Raw genomic sequence first — 13,090 nt, forward strand, 5'->3', positions numbered from 1 at the left:
ATATGCCAGAAGCAATCAAACTAGGTTTGTTTATAGTAAGAAAAAGCAAAAGAAAAAGTATTTAAATAAATAAGAAACTTAGTATAATAACATTAAGTAAATGTATGAGTATAAACTGTAACTCTAACAGTGAACTTACTAAAGGAATACAACTAATGTAAACTTATTCTCACCTGCTTGTAGTAAAATGACTCATTAGTTTTGGCCGATGAAGCAGGGATTTTTGATGGTCAGCAATTTAACAGCCAAGATCCTCTCTATAATGGGCAATCTCGTTAATATTAACGAACGGAATTACCTTTTGGATAACAGAAGATAGGAGTTTATCTTACAATAATCATTTTCTATATATAACAGAAATTAATTAGAACCTGGCAAAAAGAGATGGGAATCAAAAGCAAAGGACATGCTAAAATGTTAACTTAGATATTGGTTTGAAATAAAGAGTATTGAAAAATGCTTACGATAGCGTTTCATATTAATCATCCCTAAAATTTGAAAAAAGCAAAGGTTGTCTTAAAACATGCTGCTTTGACTGGATATTGTATGAACAGTGAAGAAGGTCAGAGATAGTTCAATCACTATAACACTGTACCATTCTAATATGTTAACAGTAGCCTGTATTTCGATATAAATAACTGGACCTTCGATAGACATTCGATATCACACGACTTGCTATCTACAAGTTGTGTGGTCCATGCTCTGAGGATCTCTGAAAAACTGCCTTTTGAAGACAATTCTTATTTTTCAATATATCCTATACTACACTTCCATATACTGAAAGGTAAGCATATATTTGAATTGAATATCTTTTATATTGATGCGTTGCTATAAGGTATAGAAATTATGTTTTAGTCTTAAGATAGTGACATATATTAAATGTTCTAGAATTTAGCGATGGGCATTTTTAGCTTTTTGCATTTTATAGCCTAAGAACTAAATAGATGATAACCATATTCGTATTACTGTATTGAAGGACTAATGCTTTTAAACCTGTAAAGGCACTGGAAACACCCAGGCTGCCTATTAGAAGGGATCCAAAGTAGTTTGTAACTACTTGATCCATACAAAGCATTTAAGAAACCAGAAAGAGCACTTGTACTGCTCTGATTCGTTAAAACTTCAAATTAAATGAGTCTGTGTGCTTTTCTTGATTATTAAAAAGTCATCTGGATACGTTGCAAGCCCAGTGCACGAACAAAACCAATATAGGAGTTTAAAACATCTCTGTCCTCCTTGAATGACTCCCCTGAGTTTAAGAGCATATATCAGAGCATATATATATATATATATATAAAAAGAGTATATATATATATATATATATATATATATAAAAAAGAGTATGTGCAAAAACATCTGACAGTATCTTCAATACTTCAGGGAGCAACCACCTATCAAGTAGTGAGAGTAGTTTGATTGACAATAATATTCTGTTTATCAATATACAACAACTACAACTCTCATTTGTCTGCTTATCAGAAACACTCTAAAAATATAACTCCATCAAAACTGCAGACCGCTGCAGTATTATAAGAAAGACAACTCCACTCAAAACTGCAGACCACTCCAGTAGTGTAGGAAAGATAACTCCACTCAAAACTGCATTCTGCTCCAGTATTATAAGAAAGACAACTCCATTCAAAACTGCATTTCGCTCCAATATTATAAGAAAGACAACTACACTCAAAACTGAAGACCTCTCCAGTAGTGTAGGAAAGATAACTCCACTCAAAACTGCATTCCGCTCCAATATTATAAGAAAGACAACTCCACTCAAAACTTAAGACTGCTCCAGTAGTGTAGGAAAGATAACTGCACTCAAAACAGTATACCAGTAAAATAATATAATAAGGTTTTATAGTTAAGGTAGATCTAGTTAAATATTGATTTTCAGAAACTAAAATGAATGCCATAACTTTGTATTTGTAATTTAAACAACCTGTAACATTCGCACACCTTTTATGTATTAATAATTGGAATGCATGTTTGTAAAGCAGCTAGACAGCTACTGTACACATCTCACTATAAACATGTTTTCTTATTGCTCAATCTATTTGTATGAAAGACTATAGTAACTGAGAGGTATTCTTAGTGTGGAGTGCCTTACTTCTTAAAAATCCCTGTAATTCACTGATTCCCTTTCGCTTCCCTTTTCTTCTCGCTGGTATATTTTATTAAGCAGTTGATCTATAAACCATGTAAACAAGGCTTGACCTAACATTAACAAAAAGTAAGCCTTTTTTCTTTCTAAATGCATGTTTTACGTGCTGAAAAATAACTATACACTTCAAAAAATATTGTGCCTTATGGTACATGTGCTGCTTTAAAACATTGTGTTTTCTGTCCACCTGATTGCTGCTCTGGGCCAAGGATATTATGTCTTTTTAAATAACCACTGGAAGCTTTCCTTCAGTTTCATTACATTCTCAAAGGTGTTGTTGTTCTTAAAGTTCAGTGTACAATGTCAGTGAGCACAATTATATTGCAGTGTTCACATGGCTTCTAGGTACTGGAGTATAGAGTGCTACATTCTTTCTTGGAACACAGGAGTCAAGATGTCATTCTATTGAATAGTGTGTGTATGGTTCCTTGTGCATTTTGAATACAGTGCCTATTACATGACAAGAATAATACAGGTAAATATCATTACAGTATCACATTACACTATGTAACACAATTTTTATTCTTGGGTAGTAAGTGTTATTTCCTAATTGCTTATGCCTCAAAAGTACAGAAAATGGCTATTATTCCCCACAAACTTTGCTTTTGTGACCAGGGCAGTGATATTTCAAAATATCACTATTTCCAATGGGAAAACAGGCAAATGTGTGTCTTTTCGTTCACATAAAGTCAGAAAAAAACAACATATGAATCCAAATTAACATGTATTTATACTAAAGTAATACAAAAATGACTACAAAAGATTTAGAAGTGAGTAGTTTTTCAAGATTTACGATTATACTATAAATTCCTTGTGGAAGATAATTGCAAAAAAATAATGTGTTCTAAGAAGGTTAAGATAAACAAAAATAGATGCAATTTTTGTTAACATGCTGGCAATAATGCATATTGCAACATTTTACTTTTTTTTTCATTAATTTAAGTTAAAAACTTGATGTTGCCCTGTAGGCAAAACGCTTCTACACTTTTCTTAACAGATTTAATCTGTGGATTATTGCTGTTCACTGGTCTAAAGGGGCATATTGTAGATACAAATTCCTTGAGTACCGCTCTGCATTTGCCACAGACCACTGTTCACACCGAACGTGGCAGGTGAGAGGCAGGGGAAAGTCAGTGGGCGGTCTGTTGTTACGTCATGGCTGCATGTACAGTGACTTTTGTTTGCCAAGTAACAAACAGTAAATGCCAGCGGGAAGGGAAAACCTTTTATACAGAAGACACAAAGCTTAGTAAAAAAAAATAAAAATAAATCAAGTAATGAGAAGCGAAACACTATATATATATATATATATGCACAATTACACAAAATACCAGGCAATTGTGTTGTTTAAAATAAAATAAAAACATGTTGCTTTTAAACATTGAGATATTCATTTTTTTTTTTCTGATTTGCTGGGTATAGGCAAATACAGTGTGAGTTAAAGGCATCATTATACATTGATATTACTGAGCATTATACACATGATTAAAAAATGCAACCTCTGCCATCCCATCATATCAAACTCTTTTGGGGGTGGGGGTGGGGGGACAGACTGTAAAAGCAGCATCAATCAGGGTACTGTGCATCTGACAACACAATGCCTGGAACAATGAACAGCAAAAAAAAAAAGATAATTGCGATCGCTCTGCTGTAGCGTTGAAAGAAGAAAAAAAGTAAGATCACTGTGGGTCCATGACGTCCTGTGACAGTGTGCCCCGCCCATGTGTGGATTTTGTGTGTTATATGTTGCATGCGGTGTATTAATGTTGGTGTATACATATTGGTGCACGGTATATAAATGGGTTATTTAAAATATATAGTTGTATTTAGGCACGGGGATTGCACTTCACATCACTTCACATGAATTTAAAGTATGTGTGCACAGGGTTGCACAAATTAGTTCATGTGCTGGGATTCAATTGAATAATTAATTAGTAATTGAATTTCAGCACAAGAGTATATATAGATGCACATTTCACCCAGTTAGGTTTGTGTGTTAAGTGAGTGGAGAATGGGCGTGGAGAGGAGAGAATTAAACACTAAACGAAAGAAAAAGCACCAGCTCCGTACTTGTTTTGTGTTTGGTGTTAGTCCACCCTGTTTATAAGTGCCGTGTTCTGTTTTGTTCAGCACTTTATTTTCTGTGTGTCATTAAATGCACTGAGTGCCGCAGCATCTCAGTTTTCACCTGCCAGTATTGCCTGTCTGCATGTGTACTCCTTTCTGGCCTGACATCACCCGGTGAAGGTACGGTGAATATCTTTGGCTGATACAGGTCCGATCTGATGAAGGCAGATTTCAAACCTACCTAATGTTGTATTATATAACTCTGGAAAATCTGAAATCAGAACCGTGAGCTTTTCCTCCATTTAAGTATTTTAATCTGTTTTTATTTCTAACTCACAAAGGAGCCTCCTACTTTCCCCTGATTGGCTGCTGGTAGTTTACGCCATGGCGCCAGTTGAAAATATTTTATCTCCTGTGTGCCGCTCTGCAATGCCGCATCCCTCTACCGCAGCGTGACCACGTTCATTTAAAACAATTATTTTTGCCTCGCCGTGTCCGCTGTGAACACCCCTTGTTTCAATTTAAGTCCTGTTTAGTTGAAGTAGTGCACCTTACACAGGCTTCAAATGCCACTGCAGAATGACATACTTTAATAGAGGGCTCAAAGAAGCTCACTCAATTACTAGATGTTTTAGTAGTTTCCATTGCTTGGCAAATATTGTAAATCACAAAAAAAACAATGCAATTTAATTCCCAAGCAATGTAGCTCCTGGGTATTCCTAAATCTATTTCCAATATATGGCTGCTGACATTGTTATGGTAGGTATATTTTGTTTTTCAATCCCTGCTTGTGTGGAATGTGCAATATGTCTTTATAGGGAATACGTTGGGCTGGAGTAATAGAGAATTTGAGGTAGACTGTCACATACAATACACAGGATAACCTTAATCCCCTCCAGTAGATGGCATTGTTTTCACAAGAATGAGTTCATTCCGTGAAGAAAATCGTTGTTCATGCTTTTTCTTTTTCTGCCAGAACCTCAAAATTTTGCATTTCACTGTCAAGGGCTTATCAAACCTACACAATAATACAGAAAGCATGTATGAAAGAAAACATGTAAAGTCATGGTCATTTCTAGTGTACAGTACCTACACGTAGTTTGTATCAGACAAGTCAATTGTGTCAGGATAGAGTTAACAAGTTATTCGTTATCAGAAGGTATCTTCTCAAGTGCACGTTCACGTGGGTCAAAACTACAAAATATTGTACTTTTCGTGTGTTCTTATAGTTCTTCCTAGTTTTCAAATAACGAAAAAACACGGCACGTTTGCCTTAAACAATGCCCGTAACATTTTGTACACATGTGAAAATCATCAAATATATATATATATATATATATATATATATATATATATATATATATATATATATATATATATATATGTATGTGTGTGTGTGTGTGTGTGCATGTATTGCATACCTATAAAATACAAATATGTGTCCTAAAGAAAATTGTTAATTGTTACATAATTATAATGCCAGTGACAAAGCATTCAAAAACAGAAGCAGCTAAAATGTTTTGTGAATCAAAGTGAGATCAAATTGACAATAATCAAACATGTACTAATAATAATATTAATAAAACCCTCTACAATCTAAAAATAATTGTGAGGCTTAGAAAACTCTTAAATGGTGCATTGTCAACCAAAGTTACTATGGAATTCAGCACAGAGGATCAGGGGGCATACACAGAGGCAAGAGAAAACAGTCCAAAAGTCAATTTTCACTCAGAAAATTATAAATGGAAGAAATGGTCTCCTAGTTAAGGCTGTTTAGAATGAATAATTTGGATTCCACAAGACAGTAAGTTAAAATCCTAATATTAGAAGGGAAAATGACTCCTCTGATTCCCAACATGTTATATGTTTTTAAGGTACATATTTAAATGCGGAAGCTTTAGAAATTACAGATGACATATTTCAAGAAAGTAACCCAGTTGCATCCCTAATTGACCCTGCCTTTCAATTTTATTAACAGCGTCAGTGACTGAACCAGAGCTAATTCTCTGTCAGTATTCTAAACTTGTACTATCAGTGCATTCAGAGTCCCAGCCCCATCACACTGATATGTCTGCTGTCGAAGGAAACTAATCGCTTTCAACCTAATCCCAGTGGCAGATGGAAGGCGGCATTCGAGAGCCGTGGCTTTTAGCTCTCGTTGAGGTGCAAGGTTTGAACTAGATTATATTTCTGGTATTTTGTCTCATAAACATTCTGTTTTGATGGTTGGTTAAATCTCAATTGACAAAAGTATTACATGTTTGACAGACAGCATGTAGGACAATAAGCAGAAAAATCCCTAGAGCTTTAATGGCTTTATTAGCACCAAGGCCAGTTCAGAAACCAAAACCTTGCATGGTGCCACCTCATTAGTGTAGCTTATGTTCAATTACTGCTTATGGAATAATTAACTTTTTCATGCAGGTAAAATGGCCATGTCTGGCTGTGCCTGCTGGATGATTGGATCCAGTCCATTGCCCTTCATGGTGCTTGCAGTTCCTTTCAATGGAACATCTTATTATTAAGGCTGACCTTGAATGGCCTTCAAAGTAGAAGGGACTTACCAGAAAAAGATACATAGATTTTTGGATATCAGGGTGGAGACCACTGTGCTTTTGGTTTCAGCTCAATTCACATATACAATTTTCATTCCTTTGTTTATTTTTAGAAACAAAGCTTTTTGCACCTTATGACATCAGTTGAAACATAATTATAGTTTTGATATCCATAAATTAACAGTAACTTGACACCTTGCTTGGAAACCAATCTAATACACTTTAATTATTAGTGTCAGGTTTTTGGTTCCTGCTTATAAAACGGTTGGGTCTACTCTTTAATTCAAAGTTATATTTCGAAGTCTGAAATCAACATACGATATCATTTTTTTTTTTTTTGCAGAACTCCATTCTTTTCCAGCTGCATTAGTTCGGAAGCAAACTTGGCAACACACCTTATGTAATTTATTGAGACCTCTCTGAAGTAACCCTCAATGGGATTGGTGGTAATTTCCATAACTAAATGTGGTGTTAACTATATAGGCAGCATTTGATGTTCAAAACTGCTGAGTATAGTATTGTTAAACACAAGTGGTATCTTTTTGAGGACAGTTTTACACTAAAATTGTATCCCTATATAACAAGTCACAAAATGCATAATATTCTTCTTCAAAAGTTTAATATGCAATTATCACATACTGTGACAGTATTATTATTTTTTTTTTTTTTTTTTCTTGTGTCTGTTTCTATTCTGTGCTACTGTTTCTATTCTATTCTGTGCTACTGGGGATTCAGGTGTAGTTTTATTTATTCTCTTGCTGTGATTTTTGTATAATTGAATACAGTTTCACACGACTTGATCAGAAAACGTGTTGCAACTTGCATTAATATAAGATTATTTATTTTTAATTCCTGACAATGTGAAACAGAATATCACACCACACAAGCATAATTGGAACTAAATTCCTACTGTTCTTTTGTAAGACATGAGTTCATGATGCACCAAATTCTTTGAGTTCATTGCTGCATTACTTTTAATAAGATTCCCACCACTGCATCCACAATGTACAGTACAAGTTCTTTCGCTTGAGATGGTCATAACCAGTCATTGCTGTCTATAAATCTTTGCGCTGAAATAACACAAATGTGTTTGCTGTACACATTACATTATGTAAAAATAATGTAGCTTATACCAAGTGTTCTTTCTTTTTACTTTAGTCTATTGGCTACATGTAACACAAAATAAATCATGCTGCTGCATTCTCTGTACACATTACTGTACAATACGGAAATTATACAAGATAATTTTAAATTGAAACTAAACGCGTGAAAAACATTTTTTTGTTTTACCGTAGCCTACTTAGTGCACAATTAACATAAAATTGATTATGGTGTTGGATTGACACTATGCAGTACCTTACATACACTGCACATTATAGAAATAAATCATTTTGAAATGTACATAGAAAACATCTGCAAGTAAACACATAGCCTACCTGCTAATTTTATTTTCTGTTGGTATGAGACTTTCTTTGCAAAAGCAATTCAAAAGTTCAAATTCAGAATTGTTATTGTCGTCCACATCTTGTGTTTCAAAACACTGGAGTCCATTAGTATTTCTGAAAGCTTCTCTGCCTTTTCCAACTGATCAACCACAGTTTAGTTTAAACTATGTAGACTGATGGGCTACAAAACTATTTTTGCAGGAAATCAGTTTACTTAGATAACTGAGACTACAGGGACATGCCTTCAAATTGACTGTGGTTTGTGACCTTTTATGCTATTCGGAAATTGATTTTATATTTAGATTATTCTATTTAATTAACTTAATACTTTTGATGTTATAATTACAGTATGTCACAGATTCTGTATGCTTATAATGTTGCTCCCAAGACTGGATACATGTCTTTAGGGTTGCCATCTGAAGAGCTCTAAAATAAGAAATGCATTTTTGAGCCATTAACAAATTGCCATATTATGTGTGTCAGAAACTTAACAGTACTTAACAAGAAAAAATAATCAAAAGAAAATATAATTTCATTTGTTGCAGACATACTCTGGGTCTCAAATTGTGGAAACAGTTTTTGGCATAATACTTTATTGGCTATTTAGTGCATCACTGCACTTTAAACTAACTAGAGAAAGAAATTAAACTTGGTAATTGTAAAATATTTTGTTCACATTTTTTACTATATAACACATAAATTATCAGATTTTTTTTTTATACTAGTTTCCTAACATTTTTTTTTTCTTTAAAGGGGAATTATAATGCAAATGAATATACAGTGGCTCTCAAAAGTATTCACCCCCCTTGGACTTTTCCACATTTTATTGCTACAACATGGAATTAAAATGGATTTAATTAGTGGTTTTTGCCACTGATCAACACAAAAAAACTCCATAATGTCTTAAAATCTACCAATTGTTCTAAATTAATTACAAACACAAAACAGAAAATAATTGATTGCATAAGTATTCACGCCCTTGAGTCAATATTTGGTAGAGGAACCTTTGGCAGCAATTATAGCCATGAATCTATTTGGAAAAGTCTCTACCAGCTTTGCACATCTGGACACTGCAATTTTTGCCCATTCTTCTTTGCAAAATTGCTAAAGCTCTGTCAAGTTGGATGGGGACCTTTGGTGAACAGCAAATTTCAACTCTTTCCACATATTCTCAATTGAATTGAAGTCCGGGCTTTGACAGACCATATAATCTTCTTCCACTTGGTCTTAGAGTCTCCCACATGTCTTCTGGCAAACCCCTAGCTTTGATTTGATCCGTTTGTGAATAATGATGTAAACGTTAAGATGTAATTACTAATGTGTACTGAGGACGCCCTTCCAGTGGTCCTCAAAGTGGTGACCGCGAAGCCAGGCCATCGTGCCCATGGCAGCTGTCTTAAATTATGGGTTGTGAACACATTTCTGGCGGGTCGTAGCGTGGGAAAATAAATAAAGCTTTAAACACTTTTTCAACAAAAGCATCACAGCAGTCTTGCTCGCTTATGCTGTGCTTGTATGTACTCGACATTTTTTTTTTTTCCTGAAGGGCCTCTGTGATACGGTCAACCAACTGAATATCTGCATTTTCTCTGCGGAAGCCCAATTATAAGTTAGCTGGGTGAGACATAAACTGTGTCTGTTTCAGTTGCAGGTACTGACAATAAGTTTAACCAATAGGAGAGTCAAATTTCTGTCAAGTTTTACGCAGCTGTCCAATCATAAGCAAGTAGAGGTCGTTCAAGAAAATTAAAGGCAATTGGGTAGCCAGTGGGAAAGTGACAGATCTGACAGCTGTCCTATCATTCGTGAGCAGAGGCAGGGTGTTAATATGCCGGATAAGTATTGAATTTCGCCGACTGTTATTGAGAAATAATACATTTCAGTATTTAAAATTGAATTTTCTGGCTCTATCTTTTAATTTCACCAGAGAAGGTAAACACTGTAGTAGATTTAGTTATGAATCCACTTTATCTGAATAGTTGTCCTGGAGATGAGCGATCTCTAAAACAGGATCAGGATTGACAAATTTGTCAAATTGAAACAAAAGCAAAACGCTATCTATTTAGTTTATTCATTGTTATCTGAGTAAACATGCTATTTAAAAATATTTGCATTCTATATTTTATATAAATTATTTAAAGAATAAGCATAGCATGCACAATTACTGCCTGAGACTTGGCCTTGTCAGAGTGAGCCAAGGTAAACTACCACTAAAACTCTTACTATAAAAAACTATGCAATAATCAGCGTGTCCGCAAACAGCCAAGTAAGATCAATTTATACCTGTGCCCAAATTACTTTGACGACCACTGCTCGTACTGTCAGAAATAGCACCATATTCTCCAAGAATGCACACTCTACCAAAATATTTTGACAGTCTGAAATCCAGTTTACCACCAACAGGCATAGCAGCACAACGTTCGCGAGCTACAAGTCACTAGGACACATAAATAAAATTAAACGTATATTTGATTTCCCAAAGTGAGTTTAAATTTAAAAAGCTCTCATACAGTGACTAAAAGTGAATGTTAATACTTCCCTTTGAGCTTTAGAAGTGTCAGTTATATGTGAACAAAAACAAAACAGGAACAGAGACATGAGTTGACCATAATGTACAGTACATATCAGCTGCATCAGTTAACTGAGTTGATAAAATGAAATGTAGGTACTTACATTACTGGAGCATTTGTTGATTCATCGGTTCGTTTTCTTTTTACAAAATGTGTCGGGACATAGCTAATATGTAAGACACAAATATAGCTACGGTTTACTGCAAAGTTAAAATGTTCTGTATTAGACTTCTTAGCAGACGCCCTTATCCAGGGCGACTTACAGTTGTTACAAGACCCCTAGGTTAACGAGCTCATCCGCTCCTCCAATCCTCGGATGCCACGCCGTCTCCCGTCCTAGTCATTGAGCTTGGGTGCCGCAGCTCAGCCCCCTTCCTATACGACCAACTTCCACCTACCCTAAGGAATAAATTGTCATACCATTTGATTAAAGGTACTCTGTTCCTTTTACATAGTGCCCTCACAGGTTGGGAGGGAGATTTAACACCAAGAATCATTCAATCTCTCTCACAGGGCCACAGTAACCCGCCCCTGCAGGTCACACAGAGTCCCAATCCCCTTTCCCTGGCATTTAACAGACTTTGAGGTTTCCCCCAACAAACCCCAGCCTTGTTTTATTAACATTCCTTCCCATTTTTCACCCTTTCACTCTCTTTTTTTTTTTTAGGATGAAATCAGGAATGGAACAAATCAGCTTGCAACGGGAAGATTTTCCCATTTGTTTCTTCCGCCGCTCCCATGGTCTTACCGGAGACTGGCTTTACCATTTTGTTAATGATTGTTTCAAAATACGGCCAGTCTCGACCTAAAATAACTGGATATGGCAACATGAATGGTTAGTGTTTTAAACCTACAAGGAGTCTATGTTGTCATATTGTGAGCCGTGAGTTTTGTCTTGTGTTTGTTAACTGTTATCTGTTTTTTAATAGACTATCAGCAGCATGATCATTAGCTATAGCAAAAGCCAGCATAAACCTGGACATCACTTTCATCCATGCATTTTCACAGAAAACTGTAAATACACCATGAGCACTTATTCACTATCACTAAGAACTGTGTTTGTGTTTTGTGTTTAGTGTTGGTGTGTTAAACTGGACTTTTGGTTCCAGTACATGGTAAAATGGACTCCATAGCATATAAAAAGATATTGGCCAATAATCTGAAACCCTACGCTGCAAAACTTGATTTAAAGCTCAACTGGACAACAATCCAAAGCACACATCAAAATCTACTTCAAAATAGTTAAAGAATAAAATCAAGGTTCTGGAATTGCCTAGTCAAAGTCCCAATCTAAATCCGATTGAGAATCTTTGGTATGAGTTGAAGAAGGTTGTGTACAAGAGGAGTCCTCGGAATTTGAATGAACTGGAACAATTGAAGAACGGTCAAAAACCCTAAAGAATCATGCCAAAAGCTCATTGACAAATATCCTAATCATTTAAAGGAGGTTATTATTGCTAAAGATGCCTCAACTAGCTATTAATTTCATTTTTCTTTTCAGGGTATGAATATTTTTTAATTGCCATTTTTTGAGTTTTGCAAAAAAATTGCTGAAATAAAAAAATGTATCTATTTCTTGCAACTTTTTTTTAGATTCTCATCCTCAAAAGGAAAACTTTTGCTACAAATGATTTTTCCTATAATAATTAGTTTGAGAATTTTTTAGAAAGTATAAATTTCCATTGGGGTATGTACACTTTTAACTACAACTGTATATGTCTAAGAATTCCTATACAATATAATGCTTGTTATTGTTAGATGCTGTAGCATACCACTGATCTGTTTATGAAAACTCCATCAATACCCCCCTCAAAATCCAGGTATGCATTCATTTTGTATTACTTTTCAATGTTTATGATACCATCCTCCATGCTGTCAGTCTGTTTTAGATACAATTGAATTACAGTATTGCTGAGAGGAAGATTTTGCCAATTTCAGTAACTGTTATAAACCTGAAGGCTATTGCTCCTTCTATTTATGTTTCAGTGCAGAATTATGTTATGAACCAAATTTGCCCTTCATCATTTATTTAAGATGTACTGCCCAATAAAGAATTCCAATATCCACCAGTTATTGTCTTGAGATCAAATGGCAGCAACTGCTTCAGAGAATCATATTGCTGAAATTAAATTATATCTATTAAAACAAAAATAAAAAGATGTGCCGCTGAGTTCATTAGTTTTGCAGTTTCCTGTCAGAGAAACAGGTTCGATATGACAACACTAGTTTAGTCTCAGGCAGACATTTGTGTAATTACTATGATATTACACGGGAATTACATTTAGGAACGTA

Source organism: Polyodon spathula, chromosome 2, assembly GCF_017654505.1.
Source record: "Polyodon spathula isolate WHYD16114869_AA chromosome 2, ASM1765450v1, whole genome shotgun sequence".
NCBI classification, from domain to species: domain Eukaryota; kingdom Metazoa; phylum Chordata; class Actinopteri; order Acipenseriformes; family Polyodontidae; genus Polyodon; species Polyodon spathula.